Raw genomic sequence first — 25,344 nt, 5'->3', positions numbered from 1 at the left:
ATTAATTTCAGCAAGAGGGCTGCCACCACTATTTAACTACGCAACCGTGTTTTTCTCAGATCTATGCATAGACTCGCCTCGTTTGAAGAAGTATTACAATGATCTTTTAGCTGCGTCTATTATCTTAGGGAGCATTCAGACTTATACCATTAGATTACTATATGGTACTACCGTATGTATTTCATTACTTTTTCGTACTTTTAGATATCCATCATTTTTACCTGAACAAGTTTTCGAAACACAGTTTTTTAAGTATTGCGTCAAGGACTTGCTTTCATTAGGAGTTTACGACTCATTTCAGATTTTTCCAATAGACCTGTGGAACGGCATAGAAGCCATGCAAAGAGCTATTAGCCTGGATAAAAGATTTTTACTTTTCCATAATTTTATACTTCCCTAGTGACTTGTTTTAAAAATAGTTCCTTTAACGCTAAGATTTGAACCATTATAGCAGCATGTTAGTTATGATTAGCATGACAACGTACTCACAGAGATGCATGATGGCTATTTAAATCTTATCGCCTCTTATACCATATATTAGGACGGTGCAAGGTGAATTATATCCCTTAAAAGCTTTCTCACAAGGGCCGCAGTCATCCAACCATTTGCTTGTCCCAGTCTTCTTGACTAAGAGAATCCTAAACTTAATATGCTTGGAAAAGAGCAATCAGATATTTTTACTACACTCGTAATAGCAGATTCTCAATGTAGTCGAAGAAATGGTAGTAAGATAAAGCAGGTAGATAAGGACTTGCGCGCGAATCGCACCGACGCACCCAGTCGCTACAATAAGGAACCTGCGTTATTACGACTAAGGATTGCGTTTCCGGTAGTGTTAGCTGTGCTGATCCAATGCGCCTGTGTGTTTGCTAAAAGGATACGATGGTTTTTTCAAAATGTGGCGCCATTCAAACAAATTCAGACAACTGATTATTAATCATTTCACATCAGCAGCGGAAATTATGCTCTTATCTGCCCATTATCATAGTGCAGCGTTGTACGTCCGTTTATTCAAGGTATAAGTTATACAAGCAGCGCGCTCTAGCATCTCGTTATCACTATCCCCTGTTAAAATATGGTCGCATCTGTTTCCCACGTTTAGCTCACTCTGAACATGATTTTTCACCCCATAGACTTCCGCAAAGCTACAACGCGCCTTCTTAGCAGGTATCTCGAAAATTATGGCTCATACGACGCGTACGAAGTGCCGTCGCGATAATTGGCGGAAGTGGCTGATCTAAACTCCACAAAATCAGAGTCGTAGCTAAGCGTTTGACATTTTGCGGGACGATAGAAAAATAAAAGCTCGGACTCAACGCGTTACTTTCAAGCTCGGTAATTACGATTTCATATAATGATAGGCAAACCGTATAGGTTAGTTGATGTGCATATGCCTATCTAATACCTAGAAGATAATGTGCCTGTGAGAAATCATTTGGTGTTTTGGTTTTCCAATGGTGCTGTTGCACTTTGGCGCAGCTCGGGATTTAGGTGGCTAATAAGTGATAATACTTCGCATAGTGCTTCAAAATGGATCAGTCATTGACACATACTGTGCAAACTGACTTAGTGCATGTACCAACCAATTCTTACTGGGTCAATGTGTTCTAGAACATGTGAGAAATGGGCCGATTAAACCTGCAGCAGTCTCACAGGCTGATCACTGATTTCCGGTACCGTCTTAACTCGTAGCCATTCACGCACGTTCATCAACAGTTTATACGTTACGAACGTAGGTAGTCTGGATCTGAATCTCACATGAACAGCTGAAAGATTACCTGGGCTGGGGATGGTCGGATGATGGACGAGCTGCTCGCTTGATAACGTAAGCACGGAAGCGATGGCCGACGCACGCGTTGATGTGTGCTTTGCGAGAGACGCATCCGTTGTAGCGCCCAAGAGTTTAAACGTCGACGGACCGAGAAATAGTAGTGAAATTGCTGTTATATAGAATAGCTCTGTGCGACGGCACTCAATCGAAATCCATAATACATCAGAAGGTACCGTTATGATAGCCCGCACAATTGTCTGGATGCTAAAACCGTAAGAGGATAACTTAATGTTAGCATAAAAAGGTACCAATCTCGCGCAACCTTTTCGAGGCTTCACAAGACCGAAACTAACTTCATAATTGACAAAAAAGATCGAGTCAAGCAAAGCAGAAATTCACAGGATAATTCTTAAGATGCTTGAGGTTGTAAGCACCGCTGCTTCACGGAAACCTAATGCATCTGCGCCCATTGTGCTTTATAAGGTCTTCCGTGAGTACGAATTCAGCGTGTGACCGAGTGCGAACGTACACTATTATTGTGTTTGTCTAGATCTTAAAGATAGTTGACAGGTCAATAACTGTTAACTCTGGCCAGCAAGCTGGAAACGGCCCAGTTCCACGTAAAGGTAACTTTTAGGCGTTCATTACTGAGGTTAACATCGCTGTTTTGGATGACGCGATCTTTTAGACACTATCGTTCTTGTAGAAACTATTTAGAATAGAAGAACGATTGGTACAGGCAAAACCACCTAATGTAATGCGTCCGTCTGTGCATCTCCCGCTCAGGTGTTTTTAGCACCCAGTAATCATAATGTCCATGTGGAGGAACGAAGGTCGCTGATACGTTACGAAAATCAGAGGATCGAACCTTATTCAAGCCATTGTAATGTCCCCATTATGCAGTGCTGGTGCAAAAACCGAATTTCTTCCATTGACCGATGCTAACTCCTAGAGGGACCTGTAGAACAAGCTCAAGACGTAATGGTCACAGCGGTCAAGAGACTATAGCAGGCTATCGTTCCATGGCCCACTCGGTGACACTTTTTACCAAACAGCATTAACAATCGAAAAGTTACTAGGCGACTTACATTCAGAAAGCAGTGGCAGAATATTATACCGCGGTACGTCGACAACCAGCTACCTCTTTGATTCCATGCTGCCGCCCAATATTTGCAATAGCATTGGCGTAAGTTGACTTCCTCGGACGAGAGTCGGCACGGGGAGCGGTTTGGCCAATCCTACTAGACACCCGCTTGTCTGCATTCAGAAAAGAACGATGGACTATATAGTTCCGTTCCTTGCTCCTTGGCAGTACAAAGGATTTCGACTGAAGTGACGCCAAGGGGCGCTCGGGAGAAACTAGTATTCTTGGTCTTCCCTGGAACTTTCAAAGTTTCCAAGGGTTGGAACTTTTTGTGCAGCTGACTCTAGCTCACACTATCAGTCAAACTGGAGTTCAAGGACACTGGCCGGATCAGACCGTTTGCTTCCCGGAAGTGGTATCGTAGAGACATACGTTTTGTGAACTAAACCTCAAACGATCGTTGCATTCATCTTAAGTCATTTTTTGCATCGACAATCAGAATCGTTCGTTAGTCTTTCTTGCTTTAGCGTTTAAGATACAGTGTAGAATATATTGTACCAGACGATAACGCTATGCATGTCGATGGTGGTCTTCGTTTAGATACACGTCTAGTAGTTCGTCATACCTGTTAGTGTGCTGAGCAAACTGACGTAGGCGGCACGAGCTGCGCTGTGTCAGCAGAGAAAATTCTATATACAGTTTAACATGAAGAGAAGCTCATAACAGCTCTCGGGTCCACATATATTTGCTATTATTATTATTATCATCAAATATATTAAGCATTAGTTTGAAATGCTGCGATTTTCGGCACTCGATTCTCTTGGCAAACCGACTGCTCACCGTAGTACATGACAGCATCAGAATTATTTTGCCTTGCAGAATAGATAGTATTATCATACATTAGCGTTCAAGATTTTTAGAAGTTAGGGGTCTGTAACTGCAAATTTTCTGTAGGGCGATTGCGACACATCTGAAATAGCCATATCCAAAAAGTGGATTCTTTGTATGTCGGTATATACGCATATCTGGCAAACAGTAGTGCGCCTTTTTCAGTCATTAGTATCCTTACGAGCCACAAAAGGACTAGACACGAATGTGTCTAGTTAAACAACTTAACAACAACAACAACGCCAGGGTTGCGGCCCAGCATACTCCTCATTTACGATGTAAGATGTGTCCTATCGTTGGCAAACTGTGGCTATGTTACTATCACGGTCAACTCAAAGGATCCATGACTCATTTAACTAAGGATCGTTCCATCCGTGTAGAATATCCAGATAAAGATTTCCTATGATGCATCGTAAACGATGGGTAGATCACAATATATAAGGAAGTTTTAAACAAAACAACCGGGCAAATGCATGTGTGTAAGCATGACAGCCTAATAAGCATAATAATATATATTGGAAATGTGACTAAGGCGGGGCCTATCTTGAACTACATGTTTTCATGCCAATGACGGCACATATGTGAGAACTATTATGTCGTAAGTTTTTCGTATTAGTTTATTGTTTTCAGCCGGCTCGTGATAGGATGTATGAATCGTGCCTGTATGCAGTTGTACTTAAGGATAAGAAATTTGTACAATTCTTCAAGGAGGCTAAACTACAAGTTTACTTACCGTCATTAGTGTCTCTGTGACAAGCTTTTCTAACAAGAAACGACTTTCCGTTAACTTTAGTAGTCAGTTTTGGACTAAACTAGCAAATTTCGTGAGCAAACAAGGTTAGCAATTGTTTTAACTCAGCGTCGAAAGCTTTTGTGTCTAACCCTACACCTAACTTAGGATTCGTCGTTGTGTATATAGCTAATATTTTATTTTCAGTCAAACTTTCACATAAACGTAAGACCACGTCGCGTTTAATAGTGGTCAATTTTTGATTGGCTATGTATTTGACTTCCCTTAACTAACTATGAGCCTTACTTCGCCAGATATGCACGGAAAAACAACGTATACATATTTGCTGGTTTTTGCACTGGAAAACATTGAGTGAAATAAGAACATTCAATATTTACAAACAGTATTAATATCGTATAATAATTATAGTAGTAATATAGCATATTATTCGTAATGCATTTTTATGTAATGGAGTGCTGCCTAAAAAAAATTTATCGCCTAAAAAAAAGTATTTGAAAAATTTACGTATCAGGATATTTTCTAAAAATTAAGGTACAAGAGATGAATGAATATATGACCATTTTAGAGCTATCTACTATAAAACTGTAAAAAATGAACTATATATTTCTTCTTGTCTTGCTATTATATTCTCTTGGTACTTGGATGTTAGACACACAACTTAGGCCACAATGTCTTCTATAGACCTCTACCCTGGTACCTATTACGTCCCGTCGTGGAAATTCATCGTCTCCCAAGATTATGGACGTAGCTTTATAAATGTAACAACCAGTAAACCTATAAATGTATATTGGTGTCCAAGAAGTTCTATGCGACTTATTCTGTATCTAGTCTGTGTATTAATGTAAAGCTCGTTCACCCTATGACGTCCCTTTCGATATCGTTGTAATTCAGAATGAGCCGAAGACCAAGCCATTCTTTTTATAACTATTTGTAAGTGAAGATCCCTTCTAGGTACGCTACATTTGCTCGTTCGACTTCTCCGCGGTCTCGATCATCATATTGAATGAAAATTAGATTTAGATGCACGTTCATATAAATTCCAGGAACCATGACCAAAGATGTTATGTTGTTGACAACTTCAAGACTACTTATTTTCATTCAATGTTAGTCTGTTCGCCAATAGAAATATCGGAAATAACAAAAAAGGAAACCTCCAGTTTGAGCGCGGAAGTTTTTTGTATTGCTGAACGTCTTATTAACAAGCAGGTTTCTTCGAGCTTGGTAAATATTTGAAACTCTAGTATATCTAAAAGGGGACCATACATCTCACCTTTTAGATTTAGCGAAACATTTGTCAAGTGGCGCCGGCTGTAGGCAGGAAACTTTCTGTACAGTCAATCCAAAGATAGACGAAACGACGTCGGCTAAAGTTACCCCATAAATAGTGAGAACTGAATATAGTGGCATGCAAACAGCAAATTCTTATCCTCAAATGCTACATCGCGAGCCATATCACAGCACAGCCTCTATATAAAAATTCAGCTAGTAGGTCTAGTGCAAGCGATTGTCGGAAAGGACGCAAGTCTTTCCGGTGACGCTCAGGGTAGCCTTGAGACTTCCACGACGGTTGTTTAGCTCTCAACCTACTCAGTAACCAGGATTTCAAACCGAAGGCAATATGCGGTTCCAGTTACTTTGTTCACCAGTTTCCTATAGTAGTTATCACTTTTTCTCCTAATTTTTATATATAGAACTTTCAATCTACAGGTCCACCTTTATGTCATCTTGTTCTTTAATAAAAGCTATCTAATAGTGCCTCACAACGTCAGTTTTTTTAAATAGAAATCCCTGAGGAAAGTCAAAAACAATAGAGGTCTACATTAAATTAATAATGCTTGAATTTTAGGTAAACTAGATAACATGGTAAAATAGGAGCTCGCAAGCGGCTTTCTATGGCAATATTGGAAAAAAGCGAATTTAGGTAAATGAAGCCAAAAGTTTTTTTTATTTGAGGCGTTCTTGGAACACATTCGACTAATTCAAAATGTTTACTCAAAATAATACGCTGAGTTCGAATAATAGTACTTTTATTTGATAAACCGTAGCAGTTCGCTTTGTATTCACTCGAAGTCTCAGAGGACCTTGGGCAAAGCTATCAATTACCCTATATTCAAAAATTACACCTGGGCCAGATTTCGCTTGCTAACGTATCGCCTCCTCCATATATGTTAGTACCATTACTGGCTTCCACTTCAAATACTATCACCTGTGTGTATTCACTGTTTAAACACTTCTTCTTGTCTCCTTTAACGTTCGGCCCCATGAAAAAAACTTGCGAACATAGCATACTATAATGAACCACTTAGGTAATATGCTAAAGTTACCTTGCGATTATCCCAGTAAATGACAGCTCATCTCATCGTACGAAAGAAAAATTTTTAAAAAACCTAACCTAACTACTCGTAAAAATCTATATGCCGCTGTGTAGTTTCCATTTCATCAAAGAGAAATTGCTTCTGTTTGCCTAACAGAAGGCCACATTGGGCTTCTATAGCAGGGAAAAGGGTCAGGAAAAGATCTATTGAAGATTATACAGTGCGCTAGCATGAATCTACTGTGGTTAACTGACGCCAAATCGATTCTTAGATAAATAAGAAAATCGAACGAGAGTGCTCAATGATGCTCAGTGAAATCTAAAACATAGGGTAATTTTGTTCCCAAATAGAAGCCCATTTTTATTCTTGGGTGTGTTCAATAAGGAGTTGCGCTGGCGAAGCTGCTTCAGGCGCTGAGGCCCCATCAGACAGACAGAGAGCACTTCCGCTAATTAAAATTCTAATTTTTGACATCGAAAACAAAATACCATACGTATGGAAGATGTATGTGGGCAACAGCAAACAGGACACTAAGCCCGTTATCAAAGAAAGTCACTTTTTTTGGGAACAGAACCGGATTAATCTCATGTACCTCAGTATTGAGAACTGGGAGCTGGCAGTTAGCGACGGGTATTTGCAAAGACTAAGGTCTAGAACAATCAACCACTTGGGAACACTGAAGTGGATAATAAACCAAGGGCATATTTATGACAAGTGTTTCTTCCTATACTTGTGGAAAGCCGCTACGACATAGATTAAAGTTATCCGCGTACGTTTACGAAAAAATGTAAACTTAAGTTGAGACTGTGAACGCTTCCTTGTTGTCGTCGTCTATTTACATTACGAACTTCTAAACAGCACAATGACATTAGTTGTCCTCAACAACAAATTATCTACCAATAATTAAACAGTATTCCATCATAACGCATACGTCATGAGTCCATTCGCAGATGGTCAACAGCGATACTTCTTTTTGAATTGGCCTAATTAACACGCCCTTTATTTACTATGTTTTTCTGTACCCAACAGCCACACTCAGTCAGGTTTTTGCATCGTTGACCTGGCAATTTTAGATAATATAACGTACTTTTAAATAATGAAAACTTCATACTGCACCACATACTACAAATCATAATATGCACCGTGCCTTGTGTCCACCACTCTGTCTGTCAAAGTATCTCTACTTTGCAACGATAAATGATGCATAATTCACTGTGAAACAGTCATGTCTTCAATTATACGCATTTTCTATTCTGGATAAATTAAAGCTGTGGATAAATCCATGATGTGTTTATGAGTGCATAGTTTCTATAGATTTGCTTCATGCCGAAAATTCCTGATCCGAAAGACTTAGTCGGTTGGAAGATACCTTCGATAGCCTTTGCTACGTGCAAATTCTATTTACTAGCCATCTGCATTGAAGGTCTACACCTTCCTTCTTTAAGCTTCATAGATTCGTTCCACAGTTTACTTTTTTCCTAACGTCATTCTCAGTAGTTTTCCGCGCAGTCGAATCAAGTTACAGAAAAACTGTATCTTCGACGAGATCTTCTTAGCCATCTTCCCGTCGTTAAGAGTTGTCTGCATAGATGGGAGTTTATCATACCACTGCCGTTTACATAAATTAGCAAATTAAACTGTGAAAGCAATGTGCGTCCCCTCGTAAAACCACTAGACTACCATTATTAAACTTTTGAGCATATGAATATCTATTTTTAAGCGACCGGAAAAAAAAAAAAGAAATTTTCTATAATATTGTTTCCAAGAATGGAAACCCGAAACATTTACAGCAACCTTTAGCGCAAAAGAATATAGGTTAGGTAAACCCGGATATGCCCAATAGAGACAACCCTTCAAATTAGGTTCGATCTAAAGGGAATACTCTATTAAGGGCTTCGGAAATTCACCATAATAGTGAACGTGGACTATTGGTTGGCTTAACACGTTGAACTGAATTACAAAAGTGGTAATATAAGGGCCATAGATAGAGAGCGTAGCGCTAAAAGTGAACCCAGTGTATGATTTTACTTTACCCTGTGGCGTTGGTCTGCCCGAAGGTCCTGATAGGTCCTGGACAAAAAACATTTTATGCGCAGCTCACATTTCGTCAATTACAGTTGAAGGAGAAGCGGTTTGAAAGCACGACGCAAAAATCAACGGTGAGGGAAGTCACAAAAATCTAAATTAACTACTTTAGCAGGTAGTGGTACTCCGTTCTAAAAATTAACGTCACAAATTCAGAAGAATAATTTAACCTCTGACCGAGCTTAAGATAGGTTATATGAGCTAGTGTCTTATTGTATGTCACATGAGGGATTACGTAACTGAGCCCATCTGATGAAGATCGACATTTTTCGAATTCAACTTGGTAACATTATTTCGATAAAACGATAACGGAATACAAGGAAGCTTCTTTAGGTGTTAGAATGGGCCAGAACTGACATAAACTACCATAGTATATGATTCGAGATGATCGTCCGCTAGTTGTGCTAAGTATTATACAACAAATGGGAAATAGCGATGTATAAACGACGGAAACTGTTAGACACTATATAATTGTTTTTATACAGTAGAAGTTTCATCACGCGTAGCGCGATTCCAAATTTAATCGTATATAGCGTCATTGGTTTAAGGAATAAGGGCTCAGAATTCGTCTGCTATCTTTTATTCAGTTTTTTATATATGGGTGTAAATTGTCGCAGGCCGTATGAGATATGCATGCTTATAGTGAACAGAGATTAGCAAAGAGTTTCGATTTCTGTGGTATTAAGCGAAGCCTGGTAGTCTTCTTCCTAGGCCTATGCCCTAGTTTTCGATTCTTCCGCGATGTTTCCATAGTCGCAGTAGTGATGTGCCTCGATTCCGGTAAAGAAACGTCAGTATTTGCCGTATTTCGGGCCTACCCATCTGTCGGCTGTAAATTACATTATTATGCAAAGTATAATTGTAAAAGAAAGCTATATAGCTGTAATATCAATAATAGTCTCATCAAAAGTGCAATGGTTGGCCTTATACCCTGCAGTCATTTGATAGTCCGTGTGGAGGAATGCCGCAAACGTCGCATGGAAGCGGACAAGAAAATAGAGAAGCCGGGTAAAGATCGGCGCGACATTGTTCTGTAAGCTTTTACATCGTAGTAGCTCGACATCGATATCGCTCTACGAGAATTTGTACACCTATTCCTCGTTAGGAAACGTGTACAATTTATAAATAGACATTCATTACGACTAGCTTTATACATATAAAGGAAGTTTGGATAAAATGAGTATTTTTTCACGCTTGCTACGTTACCTACAGTCTGTCACTCGCAAGCACCTTCGTCTTTTCCTTATTATACCGATTCCTTTTACCTAGGTATTATAGTTCTAGTCTAGACATTGATTGTTTTTGTCAAAGCGAATAATTAGGCTTAAGTTCGTTAGCACCTTTCGTGCCAGAATCGGTTACAAATCTGTTCAAACTTCTACGTTTTGCATCGTCCTGCTCGATTGATTCAGCTATCTGCCATTACCTAATACGTTAGCTGTGCAATATGCTGTATTACGAGTGGCGGCAAATTCGCATTATGTAGAAAAGGCTTGTGCAAGTTAGTCTTAACGAAAGTTTTAGAGCAGTGGGGTATTTTTAAGTTTAATTTTTAGAAGTTATATATATATATATATACTGAAAATTCTCAGTTACTTCAAAGATTCTATACTCCAATAGAGCAAAGCCCGCGTTGCGTGAAATATGCAGATATAGATATTCGAATGCGATATCTTTCTATCCGGTGCTCAAATAATCATAGCCTTACACCCACGTATTTGTACAGACACAGGCACCCATTAAAACACGTAGAACACAAGGCGATTGTCATCCAATCAGCTACCCTAAGCAAATAATGCATACAATTGTTGAGAAGCAGCGACAAGCTCGGCCACCGTCTGAAGTGTCGCGCCTGTTAGAGCTAAATTTAAAGAAAATATTACTACACGGCCTTTCGAAAAACAAGGTCCATTCGAAACGCCCTACGCGGCTGCATCCTATTGGGCCTACTTTTCAGTTATGTACATAATCTCTGTACCACGAAATTTGAAAGTCTTACATGCTCTACAATGTATACTTTGCGCTTTCGGATAGCCCGTACCCAGTGCAGGAAAAACTGATCTTGACTCTCTACGTGGGCTCTTATCCACAAATGAATCAGCCTCATTGAATGAATTCGGATTAGCTCCTCGGTCGATTTTTTTCCATTCATGTATATATGTACTTTTGATTTAATCGACTAGTGGTTACTTTATACATATACACATTAAGGTATATATAATCAGACTAAGCTCTGTAATAAAATATAATTTTATTACAGAGTTTAGTCTAATTATATGCCATATCAACTTTGCTGCGGTTTTACAAGAAACCAGTTGAGAGAAACTGGTTATTTATAATGGTTTTAGATTAAACTGACGCTGAGATTGGGCTTGTCTCGAACCTTGTAGTCCCTTTCTGAGACCGAAAAATATTTGAAAAGTTTCTGCAATTAGATCGTTCGTGGCTAGCGTCTGACAAGCCTTTTTCTTGTTCATTGTTGTTCAAATTGAGTTAGTTAACGTTAGATGGGAAGCTTCTAGTTCACAGAATACCTTTAGTAGTGCGTAACGTTATAGAAAGTTTCCGAGACCTTTAGTGATTTCGTCGTCAATCAACTCGGTATCAATTTGAAAAGCAGTTGCTGGCAGTTGCAGCCGCCAAAAACCGTTTGTTTTTTTTTCGTAAAGCAACGTTCTATGGCTGTTTACGCCTTTTACGGGTTAGCTGCTATGGCGCGCACGATGATTACTCTATTTTGATCATCTGCAGACGACGATTATGTTTATGCTTTTCTTATAGCCGCATGATTTTGAAGCTGTAAACAACAGTCCAATGGTCAACAATACTAGATGGTTGTTCACCGACTTTTCTCTAGATTTCTGCTTTCCATACGAAACTGATTCTAGTAACCAGGTTATAGCTTAGCATCGCGGCATATACGTTCAGCGTATAGTATACGCCAATTATATATCACTAGTTAGTGATTTCCGATTATCCGTCTCGTATTTAATGATCTTGCCACTTGTATACGCTTCTCAATGCTTTTTTTTCGCTATTGTGACATCGCTTTGTCTCGGTCAACGACGTCGATAACCATCGACACGGCGAGCAGTGATTCGAACGTAATCGATTGCTTCATCCATCGCTGTTCGATCCCACAACATGTTTTTTTTACACAACTTTGCTTTTTGTTCTTGTCGAAGCCTGTAGAACGTTTTTCTGCTTCGCGCACTCTCCGCCTTTCTATATCCCAGATTTCGTGCGACATCAATTCAACGCGATTTCTACGGTGCAAATGGTACGTATAAAACGTACATCGATGAAAGACAAGAATGACAAACCTTCTCAATGAACAGCCATACTAACTTGGTACAATGCGTGTTGAATTATATGTTATTTACATTTTTTTTTAGCACTAAAGTCGAGTCAAGACGATCTGTAGTAAAAATCACGGGAGAACATCTAGGCATTTTGCTAGGACATGTAATAACTAAACATATGTAACTTGATTTAACTTACATTTATTGAGGTATGATTGAAACTTTCCATAACTAAATTTACTTGTTGTGAACGTCCTACGGGAGAAAAGGCTATTTATGGTTCGGTCGGCCACATTCTACATTCTCTAGTGCGAAATTTAATGGTAATCTAGCAACCTTTGATGGTCTCAGCTCTCGAGGTGCACGCGAAATCGATGAAGACGTTTCCTTCGTACGTGCATTTTGTGGGAGCTATAGTTCACATTGACTTAGAGATATTTTGCTATTTATACTCAAATAAACTTCCCACTTTTATTGTTCGCTCATGTACCTTACTTAATGATAGCAGCTATTTTCGACAAGAGGACCAACGAACCCTGTCAATTCGGGTTGAATTCTTTACCAAACTGGTATCAGTATTTATTGCTAATCACCAATTCCAAATGCTAAACATGTTATCTCTTTTCCAGTAAATAGCGGGGTTCAGCTATTTACATGTGCAGCAGCGCATATGTGTTTTCACATGCCACAGCAATCTAGATCAATTTACGTGAGCTCATACGCAATTCGCATACATCACCGGAGCTTCAGTCGACGTCGGCCCCGCTTGTTTCCTCTCTCTCCGTTCTATTAAACTCTATATATTCGAGAATAGAGTAGCAGGTCTGAAATGAATTAACTTGAAAAACACTGACGAACGGCATTTTCCCGGCCGTCAACTGGGCGCTATCGGATGGTTCTGAAGTCCGCTCAGCAAATTCTGCTGACAAGCTACGTTCTGCGAGTAAGCTATCGATAGCAATTCACAGTGGTAGACACTTTATTGCGTAGCAACGGCGGTGACTAGGTCAGCCTGCTGAGAGGAACAATCCGTCTTTCGCAACATCATGAGGAAAGTTAAAAGGCTTAGTTACGATATTGACAAAGATATAACCGTCTCTAAGGTGTTTCGATTGACGGATTAAGGTTAGATAATAACAAGTCATCGTTCAAGGATTTTTAAACATATTCATAATACTTTATTTAGCCGTTTGTGGGGTGGCTATCCCTCTTACAGATTATACTTGACGGTATAAATTAAAGTGACGTCTAGATATCGGCTTTCATGCACGTACGTTGATGAGATGCATGTGAATCAAATGAAAGAATTTAATTGATAAAATATATATATAAGTATGCACGACTAGATGATCTTGCCTGCTTTCTTGTTAGATATTCTCTATGACTAAAGTCGATGACTGCCAAGTTAACATCGTTTATTCATTAGTTGTAAATCCTTGTTCTTTTTTTTTTGACCATACGCTGCTAGGTATTACGTTGAGCAATATTATAAAGCATCAATGACGAACATTGTCGGCCAGTATAGTTATGCCCAATGTTTAATCACTTCCGAATACGAGCCTACCCAATGGAAAAAAGATAGCTTCTGCAGGCTCATCAGTCATGGCTTTGTCATCACTATCTGCATACAAGATAGTGGGTAGAATAGGTTTGTGTGTTACAGTCCTTTATAGCTTACAATGGTGTTATGCCACCCGCGAAGGTTTAGGGGGCGGCCAGCCTGAACCGACCTATGACCCTTACCCGCATAGACTTTAGACTTGGCGCGATATAAGCGTATTTTGCATATTTGCTTGCTTAATGAATGAAGGAGTGAAGCATTCTTAGTTCCTTACTCCTCTTTTACGGATACTGTATGTAGGCTGCATCTTCTGTTCTACCTGATCGGGATAGAAGCCAAGGACCAACGCTTTCTGCAATTGTTCATGCTGTTGCTATAGAAGATTTTGTCTAGCTTTAGCCTAACGTTCTGTACCGGCCATGAATAATATCGAGCTATACGAATCTCAGATGCCGAAAGTTCCTCGCATTATCTCAGTGAGGTCAGTAATTATATAGGCCAATAATTTTAGCGTTTCTCTTGTCAAGGCCAGGCTGAAGTTAGACAATGAATAGCAAAAAAAAAAGAGAAGAGAAAAGGAATCCATTGCAGGAATGGCTGTACGAGCTTCTGGGGAGGTTTAACTCACGGTAAAAGTACGTTTACCGAGTCCCTGAAAGAAAAAAGCTTACGGCCTTTTAATCATAGTAAACTGACCACGCGGTATAATTTAGAAGTAAAACGTTTGTTAATATGCCTTGTAAACTTGCCGGATAGGTGCATCTGATTAGCGTGACCAATTCTTAATATAGCTTAATTGAATGAACAAAAATTAACGATTAACCGTCAACTAGAACCTTCAGCGGACAGAATATTGAAAAGCATTTAGTGAAAGCCTAGCATTTTCACATCTCTCCGTTTCTGTACGTACTTTATTCTAAGCAAAATGATTCGGTCACGTAAAATCCGTCGCTTAGACCATAACGGCGCAAGCGCTGGCCGGATTCCTGTATCCTGCTATGTTCTGTTTGTCTTAACCAATGACTCATAGTGAATCTCTTCACCTTGCGGTATGCGCTACACGCAAAACTCCTTATTTTAAAGAATAGCAACGAGAACGTTGTTCTTTTTATAATAATAATAATAATAATAATAATGGAGAATGCGTCTTGTTCAAGGATTCAATACCTCTCATTGGCTTCTCTTTTCTTCAAGTGCTTATAAAGGTGATTCGCCATAAAGATTATGACACCGGATGTATTAGATACCTATCTTCTAGCCTTTGTCTACTAAAGGCTATGTCCGTAAGGCTGTAACTTTCCAAACAGCCACAACGATTTTACCACACATGTGCGCGCCATCAAGAACGCGCTTTCAATTGACCCCACAGTAACAGGCCAATATTTTCAAGCCTCAATCGCTCGTTTCTTCGTAGCTTTAAGGTGTCAAATATATTCAAATAAAGTAAATCACGTTCATAAAACCAGTCGTGCTCCACTTCCTCGTGTCCTTGACAGGCTAGAAGACATATATTATCAAGCGCTTGACATAACTGACTAACCAGTTGGTAACTTGGCCACTAACTATAATCCAATAGAATAGTATTTAAGAGAGAGTGAAAAGTGGCCTGTTGGCTTAGAATGGTCGACGGGCGACATATTGGTCTGATTATTATCTAACAATAAACGTGTTAGCAGACGAAATCAATGCATCGCAACTGCTAGACGCTTACGTCGTGATGATTAGCTGTTCGTGCTAGCACAGCCGCAGAGCCACGGTGATGACATTCGTATTTACAATCTGATTTTTCCTTTAGCTTTACTGTTTGCGATTTTAATTTTACTCTATCTATCTATCTATCTGTTCTCGTCGCGTCTAACCTGAGTGTGAAGTCCTAGAAAGGTGGAAAGGAAGATCTACGTAATAGGCGTCGGGGCAGGTCAACTGAAGCAAAGTAATGCGATCGTTGGCATATATCCCGCAAAAGTATTGAGATTTACCTAGATACGTCAGCTGATTAAGGTCAGTGCTCAACATGCGGAGAAATATTAATGCGATCGATCTTTGTAAGGTAGAGATGTGGCAGTTGTAGAGGGTAAAGAACAATAGAAACTAACATTAAACATACGATCATAGATAATAACGGTACATTTTACTTAAACAAAAGGTCTCTGTTCATATTTGTATGTATTAGAATAAAAATTTATTAAACACATATCTGAAATGTAGAAAAGTATGTTTATAGGATGTAAACAGCAGGATTACTATGGTTTCCTAAAGATAAAGCAAATGTCATAAAGCTGCTTACAATATCCATTTCAATTACTCAGAGCAGCGCTAAATGTAAACGATTTTGAATCCGTACCAATACTTTCAGCATTAGAGTGGCTTCTCTACTATAAAATCACGACGTTATAATAAAAGATCGATCAGTTTGTTATCGCTTTCAAACGAAAAAACAGACAACTTAGCAGAACAGTTTTTGGGATGGTAGCTGTATTCCTACGGAGTCCTGTTATGGTACTATAGTGCATAGTGGAAGCCCATCTCTAACAACGTATACTCATTCGTTAAGGAGGGACGATGCGGTAAAGTGAAGAAATGATGATAATCGGCTTTTGCAGCAGACCGATCATGATTCGTGCACTGGCCATGATCCTTTATTAGCATTGGCACATTTGAAGGTGCGAACGCATTCTCGCTATTAGCTAGGTAGTTTCTCGTACCTTGCCCTTACTTGATACCCGGAGAAGAACACTTGGTAATGCTCCTAATCACGAGCCAAGGATCGTCTCTAGCCTTAACTCCTACGCAATTTTCAGCACTTGTTGCTAAAGATAGTCTATATATTGCGTACTAAGCACTTACAAAACAGCCAAAGGAAAGAATTAAGTGTTTTGCTATCCTTATAAGACGAAGTATAATAGGCCGTATAGGGTAATGACGCCATTTGGTAGTTAGACGTACAAAGCCATAGGTGATGGGCACACCATTCGATGAGCGTGCAGTGATGGGAATGTAACGAAAAATTTTATAGAAATCGCCCTGGACCGGACCGTTTGTCGAAGTAGAATTTTCGTGCTATCATTCATTGGCAGTAAAAAGCAGTTGATATAATGGAATTCGACGAAGCTTAAGCTTTTCAGAGGTAGCATCTTACCTCATTCAACAGCATTAGAAGTGGGCCATTTTCTGCTTGCTAGCAGCGAAACATTTGCAGAGGTAGTGTAGACAAATAAAATGTTGTGTATTCGCGCTATGTTTTACAAAGATTTTACCTTCTTAAAAAGAAGAAAAAAAAAACGCTAAAAAAGAGCTTAAACGGTCTACTGGAGAGGTTTGGCCATCGTTATACCCCCACTGTCTTATTAAGAGAATGGGTAATCAGAGAGAGAGTATTATTTTGAAACGAGTATCTTTTCAACCCATACAACGTAATGTTAGCCTGGCCAGCTTTGACTATTTTGGCAGTTTTTTCAGAAACAGTTTGGAACTTTTCAGTTTCAAGGTTTTTTTGCTCAACACCTATTTCTTCCTCAGGCTGGACCAAATATTCAATTTGGAAAAAAAGAATAATAATTTCGTTATTTTATAGTGAATAACAAAATTGTTCATTTGCTATAGAATAATTAAAAATAATTAATAACACTGCGATAAGAAGTCGAGAAACGTCCATCAGCATAGCCAAACTGAATGAGAAAGATTTCAATAAAAGAGCCTAGTAACTTATATAGAACAACTGCAATATAATAGTAACATTTCAGCTTAAACTAGGCACAATCAGTCTCTAGAAGAGATTATTAGAGTAACTGTCTATATGTAGCGCGGATACTAATGCTTTATCATAGGTTGACTAAATCAGGAAGGCGTACGTCAAGGACCTATTGCAAACAAGTATTAGAACTGCAGTGGAATATTAGGGTAAATGTAACCCCAGTCATACTGGAAGAGGAATACAAAATAGATAGGCGGCGTCGGGTTAATGCAACAGAACAGCCGTTGGTATGTTTTCATAAAACTCGATTGTTTACTTTAAGCTAGATGCGACATCAACAAATGTCATCGGTTAAATAAACAGTACAACAGCTAAGGGATGAATTATTTAGAAAATTTAAGCTCAACCTGAATTAACACCAGTTCTGATTGAGCACAGCTATCATTATATACATCTAGGCAGGCCATCAACTAGACTCTTTATTATTATATACAATTAACCGGCACGGCCTTAGAGAAGTAGCTGTTTATTTTAGTTTACTTATTGTGTTCATATATATGCAAAGATGGTAGGCTAGAATGGCCTATCAGAGGGGTTCGGAGTGACAAAATGACGTGACCTCTATGCGGGTTCGTCTTCGTACTATAAGCGTCTATTGTACGACCACCACATCAATATGTATAGATCACAGCAAAATCACCTGATTTAGCTGTAGACTAGTGTGACGCCGTGTTCCGAGCTGGGGATATACTTCTCGTTTAAATCCTAGAGATACAGAATATTCGGCCTCCTAAAGCTATTCAGTTCTCCTCAAGTGAGATTCTTCGACCAAAGACGGTTCCGGTAGAGGAAACTACTTGGGAATACGGACAGTAAGAAGCTGGTAGTTATTCGCACAATTGCATTTATTTGCTAGGCCCACAGGCAGGCTGGCCTAGGCGGAAATCATTGATTTATGACCCAGCCGATTTCTCGAATCGATCAAGACAGTCATATTGAATCTTATACTACAGTTTAGACTGTAATTCGGGGTCCGCGGTAAATACGGAAAATCACATAGGTAGTTCGTAGGCACAAAACAAAGTGATGATAGTTTTCCATAAGCGAGAAGCCACCTCCATTGTATAGAATATGATTGAATAACAAGGGTTTTCATTTTCTGAGATTTGGCATGACTACCTAATGACCATCCACGAGATATTGGCGTAATGTACCATATCGGTCTATGCCATAACGGCTAGGCGCCTACGGGAAATTATATAAGTACAACGTTAGATATTTGAACATAGGTGTTGTGAAAAATGCACGGACCTATCTACAGCAGCTCGTGTTTAAAAGCCAATATATACATTAACAGCGGTAAAGTAAGGCAATATTGTCTGGGTAGTTCTTTGCCTGAACAGCGCTAACGTTTCGGTGTTTTTCGTGATTTTGATTTTTTTTTAATGATTGCAAGCGAAATTAGATAAATTTTGAATAATAAAAGCGCATGTAATAATTTGAAATACTAGTAATGCCGCCCTTTTTTACGCTTATTGAGCCAACTGAATCTATCACAGTCATAATTACAGATGTCGTATATTTTTAAGCGTCGAAGTTACTGAAAGCCACCCGTCCAAATGCAATTCATTTGGTATTAATTATTTCCTATTCTCGAATTCTATATTAAGGTAGAAAAGATGAAAAATAAGTTCATGAAGTATCAAATTTGCTTTAGTACTATATACTCCTAAGGGTAAACACTAGTCCGGTATAGGGGCATAAAGATCTTTAAAAAAAGCTAGTTTACTAATAACGCCACAGTGTACGGAGACAATTAATAGTTTATGTCTGCGGTATCATAGGTACTTAATTAGAAGCTGAACCTTTGCTGAATTCAATACGGTCGCCCTTTTCACAAAAGTTTAGTGAACGCTTGTTTAAGGTAAACCTATTCTGTAATATTTCTGCTTTAAAAAATTACGCCAGGGTTCATGTTGACCGGATGTCAACGACATTGTGAGCTACCATATAATAACAATACTCCCTCGTTAAACGTACAGGGTGGTTTGCAACAAATCTGTATAGCAATTCCAAGAGCCATTCTGCGCCGTCTATGTCGCTGTCTGTTTGGCGCAGCAGTAAGACGATGTCCCTTGAGCTGAGTACCTCATCCGCCAAGTCTACGACACTTCTTCTTCGCTATATGAAAAGGACGCAGGAAAAACGCAAGTGGGAGGGAACAATGGCTCACGGTAGTCCTTTATAAAGTCAGTGTCAATAATTAGCTTAAAATAGAAATCGTTTCGTATGGCAATTATCACTACCAAGAAATACTCCATCCTTACTGTTTTGACTCTGTTTGAGTGGCTTGCCGGTCCGTAACAAACGAGGACGTTGTTTACTCGTCTGAAACAGTGTGTTATGCTAATGTAACCCAGTCCCATTCTCTTGACCAGTTAGAGTTAGTATTTAGCTCGTTGAATGATTAATTTGTTTTTTTTCTTTACGAGCTGTAAGAAAGAGCAGGCGTAAACGTTTCAAAGAACAAGAACGATGCCGTCCTCATCACCGAAAAGGATTTGCTTTTCCTTTACCTTTGGATGGGATGAATACCGTGTGGCTGCAGGCCTTAGGAATTTAGCATAACTCATTTATATACAATCGTTCGTGTCCAACAAGTATCTCATTGGAGCTACTTATGATTCTGTAGGAAATAAGTCGAAGTGTATCTGAAAACTGTTAACAGAAATTCTGATTGCAGAGTGTCAACGACTATTTAGATAAATTTCGATCTAGTTAGAATCTGCTTACTTGATTAAGTTATTATATATGTATATGTAAAAAATGACTGTTGATTTGAAACTGATGCTATATCGCCGCAGTGAACGCTGTCAAATATTAGTTGTATCTCAACTTACTGATCCGTATCTGTATGCAATGACTCAGTGTCTTACTTCATCGATTCCGTCACATTTGGCGGATGCACTATTCTTTGAAGACTTCGAAAAGGAAGATTATTATACAGTATCCTAACCGGACTTGACTTTTGCAACGCTGCTTGTATGCCAATTTTTTGACACGTGTCAGGAATAAATAATGCTGCTTACAGAGCGATTGGCTTAAATGAAAAATGTGTATAACTCTGTAAGGCACCAGATGCTCTTCAATGGGCCTGTTATTAGGCCGCGAAAAAGTAAAAGGCTGTACGTTTCGCTCAGTGGTGGCCATGCTAGATCCCGTTTGATTGATGAGGATTTCTGTCTGAAGTGGCAAATTGCTCAGGACAAAATAGTCAATTCGAACGTGATCTTCCCCAAGTATACTTCAAATTCCCTCAAGGTGCAGGTGAAGGAATGAGCTACAATGCAAAGCACCCCGTGAGCGCATTGTCTAAATATTATTCAGATGTATGCAAGTTAGATATATCCTACAGTGTCAAATAATGAAATACAACACAAAGACATCCGAAATCAGACTGGCGACCATCAGAATTACTTAACCACCTATCCCAGACTGTGTGGAGTGGTAATCCCGTGCTGTTACCATGGGTGGTCGGTGAACCATTGATATCATTAACCAGGGACGAAAGTACAGAGGGGCACAATACGTAAACTGGCAAACAAACTTGTCATGACAAAAGTTCTTCAGAGCAGCAGTGCAACAAAAACTGATCATCCAACCGCTAGCGCGGCCGGAAGTTTGGATTGGTAGGGGGGCAAAATCATCCCTGAACATCTGCCATGCATGACGTCGCTGTCATTAATTTGCTTTGTAAGGAGCGCGAAGGGCGGTGACATGTGAGCCTATGTGGAACAGCCTGGCCGTCGCAACCCCTAGGATCAGCTCCACCGCTCCGAAAAGAGTGTACAACATATTTTCGTTGGGAGCATCTTTTGTTTGTTGTTGTTGATGCGTCGTGTCACGTGATCAGTATTTATGTCGCTGTCGCCTATCGTTTCGACAATGCCCTCACATCTAGGGAAGATGAAGGGAGGAGGTTGTCACTTGCTGTTGTGCCTGGGTACCGCTCCATCCTTAATATTATTATTATTAGAATTACCAGTTTACATTTTCCACTTAGAGATAACCAGCGGCCTTCTTCCTCGTAACCTGCGACATCGCTCGCTCTGACCGATGGCGAACTCGCTTAGCTGGTACTGTCATTCCTTTTTCTCCGTAGTATAACACTATTAGCATAATCGTGAGGCGGAACCAAAATGATATCTTCTGTTATTCACGGCCTTCGCTAGCTATGCAACGTCTACCCTCTCCAATTACTTCACTCAGCCCTGCGTCTACCGTTGGATAGAGGAAAGTTAACGGAGCGTATCCTTTTCCTTGTGTCTGTCAGGACAGGGGCACTCAAAGGCTTACCTAGGTTACACTCACAGATGTCGCCATTTCTCGTCGAAAAGAATCGCGCCACGTTTAGATTGCAGCTGCTTCAAATCAAACTCTTTGCCGAGCCAAATGAAAAACGAGTTTTTTTTGTTATTATATCTGTCTGTCTCGTCTCATTTGGTGCTTTGGATTCGCTCTTATATTGAATTCAATTTAGGTAGTGTGCTCAAAATGGAGTGTTTTCTGTGATGTTCATGAACGGATTGCATATAAACGAAATAGATCCCTCATTAGAGCCCTATAAATGCTAGATACTGTTATTATTACTATTATATATTGATTGGGCAAATAGTAGATAGATCGGAATTACGGTATGGAATTAAAGCTAATGAAAAGCAAGCATATCCGCACAGATGCCTCGTGGCAAATGATTGCGCCAAACAATGTTGACATGCGGTCTTGGGGCTACTTTTATAGAGATTATCAAGACTACAGACAAAATGCGAAAAAAAAAAACACTAGTAGTCAGATAATAATCATTGTCTGATGTAATTTAGCTGAAAAGTGAGTCAGATAACTATACTGTATACAGCATTTATCGTGTTCCGACTGCACAGTTCTAAATAATATTTATCTGAACTTCTATAGACAGAATTCGGGGTACATCACATGTATTCTTATACAACGGATGTATGTGAAATCCTAGGTGCAACATCAGACTGGACACTACATGGATATTTAGCATTGTATATGGGTTTAATACATGGATAACGTATTGCCAGCATTCTGACAATTAGCTTACAGTTGGTAGCACAATATAACTTCACAAGATGATAAATAAAATGTGAATTTTCTGGAGATTGTTAGACTTCGTTAATGAATGGGAAAACCCAGCGTCATCAATCTCTCGTTCACAAGTAAACGTTTTCCCCGGCAGTGCCAATAATGAGGCCTTGCGGGTGTATTTCGATAGTAACATCCCTGAGAACCATCTAGCAGACATTAATGGTCGCACGTTCTTCCTTTGCTTAGTAAATGAATGAAGCTCTGTGCGTTGTAGCGGCGCGACGGTACAACTGTGCGATGCTTAACGGAAAGCTTCACCTCGAACAGGCCAAAGGATCATCGGTCGTAGACTTCTATATTGTACGTGCGCATTACAGTTTAATTGAAGCGTTACTGAACGAGTATTTCTTTGTATTTTTTATCTTGAACTGCAAGGTGTACGTTTTGACAAACTTTACTACCAGACACTACTTACCGACAAATCATATTGCGGTGCAACGTTCGAATAGGGAAGCGAGTGTGGCGAGAAGACTAAACCTTTGGACTCGAGCGCTTGGTAACCCTGGAATTGAGTGCATACTCGTTTCCGGTAGAGAAACAACCCTTCACTGCCCGATAGGCCCCACTTCATTAATCGATCTCGATTTTTACCTGTGGATTTTGTCACCGCTTGATCGCCCATATTTCCGGTAAATGCTACGCTTAATATCAAATAGCTGGCAATGTTACTATTGGTACAAACGTGAAATGGTGGCAGAAGCACGCATTTTGCATTACAGGACACGTGCTATTTAGATAATAATTACTATTACACAAATAAAAATACATGTAAAATTAAATTCTTGTAATTGGTTCATTAAAGAAAAAATAATTTTTCTGTTCGATAGTCACAGGGACCGCTCAACAACTGTCACAGTTATTAACAAATTAAGAACATTAATAACTATATCAACGTATGGCACGCAAATATAATTCCTACATCGTACAAAATTGCGTTGTTCTAAGAAAGCTATTAATTTTGTCTCGAAGGCTATTAAGGAAATCTTATTATGCATTTTGCATACTTAACAAATCCAAGTCAAATAGTAATAAAGTAAATCTTCAGTAAACAAAAGTATATAGTAGAAGTCTATACACTTTCAAGGTGATTTACTACACACAATCTAGTTTTACCATCGACGAATCTTCACAGTCCACTGCGTAAGCACTATCCTCTACAACAGATCCTTCCTTTCCTAATCGCTACTGGTTAGGTTATCAGATAAACGTCGCTTGCCTCCGCGTTGGCCACGTGGTAACGGATATCGTCTAACTCAGTTCACAATTCGTTAGCGCACGTTCCACTTCTCTCGAACATGGGTCCACAGGAAGCTCGAAAGTTGTTCTCGACAATTCAGCCCGGACAAGATTAGATCATAATGCATCAAACAACGCCCCTGCACTCTGCAACTGAACTCCCTTCAGCCAACATAAGAGCAACATCTAATTCAAATTCGCGGCTCAATAAAAGAATTGCGTGGCCAGCCTGTCAAGCTATTTAATCGCTCTTTTGTTTCCCCATCGATGGTTCAGCTGGTATGCCTGGCGTCGCTGCGGGGCTTTGTTTCGATAAGTGACCCAGGCCTTTATTTGCAGGTTGCGGAACCTGAAACTGCACGCAAGCCCAAAGCGGTCCAGAGGGTGGCTGTGCGAATGCTCTAGGAGCGTTCGTCAAAAATGGGATTGACGCTATTTTTGAACGCTCTCTGCATTTTCCTATCCAACAGGGTAGTCCAGACGGAAGGAAAGACATAGGACCATCTCGTAGCATGTATATTACTTTCTTTAGTATCACTATGACGTATCAAACTGGGAGATGAATTTACTGTTAACTAGTTTAATCTAAGATAGTGCTTTACAAGCTGTTCCCCTTTTCCAAAGCAGCACGCTCACGCAAACATAGCTCATAAATAGTTGAGTGCTTAAATTTGTACTACCATAGTGAATTGAACGTAAACTTCAAAAGATAAATTAGGTACCCAAAAAAATAAAAATTTCGAGATCAACCACCGGAGCTGCGTTTACATCTGATCAGACGGCGAACCACCTCCAGGATCGTATCTGTTTGCATTATCCTTGACGACTTAAGGCTCTGTAGCAGACGGCTTGCCACTGAGTCGACGATTAATTCTACAAGACTACAACACGCAATGTCAATGCGTGCTCTTCTGGCACTAATGACACGTTTGTAGAATTTTTATCCAGTTTTTTCTCTAATCATGTTCTTCGTACATATCGTACATTCTTGTGCACGGTAAAGAAGCAGGTGCGTGCGGTCACAATAGATACCGAAGATTAAATTTTGCGATTACGTGTCGTCATCAAATTGGCCTTAACTGAAAAAAGTACATTGTCACGATGATCTACTGTGTAAAGTGAGAAAGGCAAGGGTGATTTACTTCTTTTAAAAGTGTATCATCCGCCGCTATCACATAAGAATTATCTACGCAACTTCTACTAATATTACCCAGATATACCTGAAGGAACGAAGTATTCGGTTGGCTTTTGCCACTCGCATTCGTTTGTCGCTCAGCTGTGCTAATCTGTTTTTTAGCGATTGGGGAAAAGACTCTCTTCTCGTCCATAGGATGCCGTCCCATGTTGACCGCCACAGTAATTCGTTTGGATTGATTAGATAACAAATAGCTTTGTCTCAGGGATTTGTAAAGTTTTCTTATGTAGCTGTATGAGAGATGGATCAAATTCGAATTCGGGCGTGAAGGCACTTCGTATCGTGCTGGAAAG

General features: G+C 39.6%; 2 long non-coding RNA genes across 2 annotated transcripts; one reads left to right on the top strand and one right to left on the bottom strand.

Moving 5' to 3' along the window:
- Positions 1 to 9,458: 9,458 nt before the first annotated feature.
- On the bottom strand, positions 9,459 to 11,626 carry LOC111271966 (uncharacterized). Its single transcript, XR_002687247.1, has 2 exons — positions 11,429 to 11,626; positions 9,459 to 9,723 (listed from the first exon to the last, which is right to left on the bottom strand). It is a non-coding gene; the product is annotated as an uncharacterized LOC111271966 (long non-coding RNA).
- A 152-nt stretch (positions 11,627 to 11,778) lies between these two features.
- On the top strand, positions 11,779 to 23,333 carry LOC111271967 (uncharacterized). Its single transcript, XR_002687248.2, has 3 exons — positions 11,779 to 12,174; positions 22,807 to 22,920; positions 23,070 to 23,333. It is a non-coding gene; the product is annotated as an uncharacterized LOC111271967 (long non-coding RNA).
- Positions 23,334 to 25,344: the final 2,011 nt, after the last annotated feature.

Source organism: Varroa jacobsoni, unplaced genomic scaffold, assembly GCF_002532875.2.
Source record: "Varroa jacobsoni isolate VJ856 unplaced genomic scaffold, vjacob_1.0 contig01333, whole genome shotgun sequence".
Classification (NCBI taxonomy): domain Eukaryota; kingdom Metazoa; phylum Arthropoda; class Arachnida; order Mesostigmata; family Varroidae; genus Varroa; species Varroa jacobsoni.
This window is presented reverse-complemented; position numbering and strand designations above follow the sequence as displayed.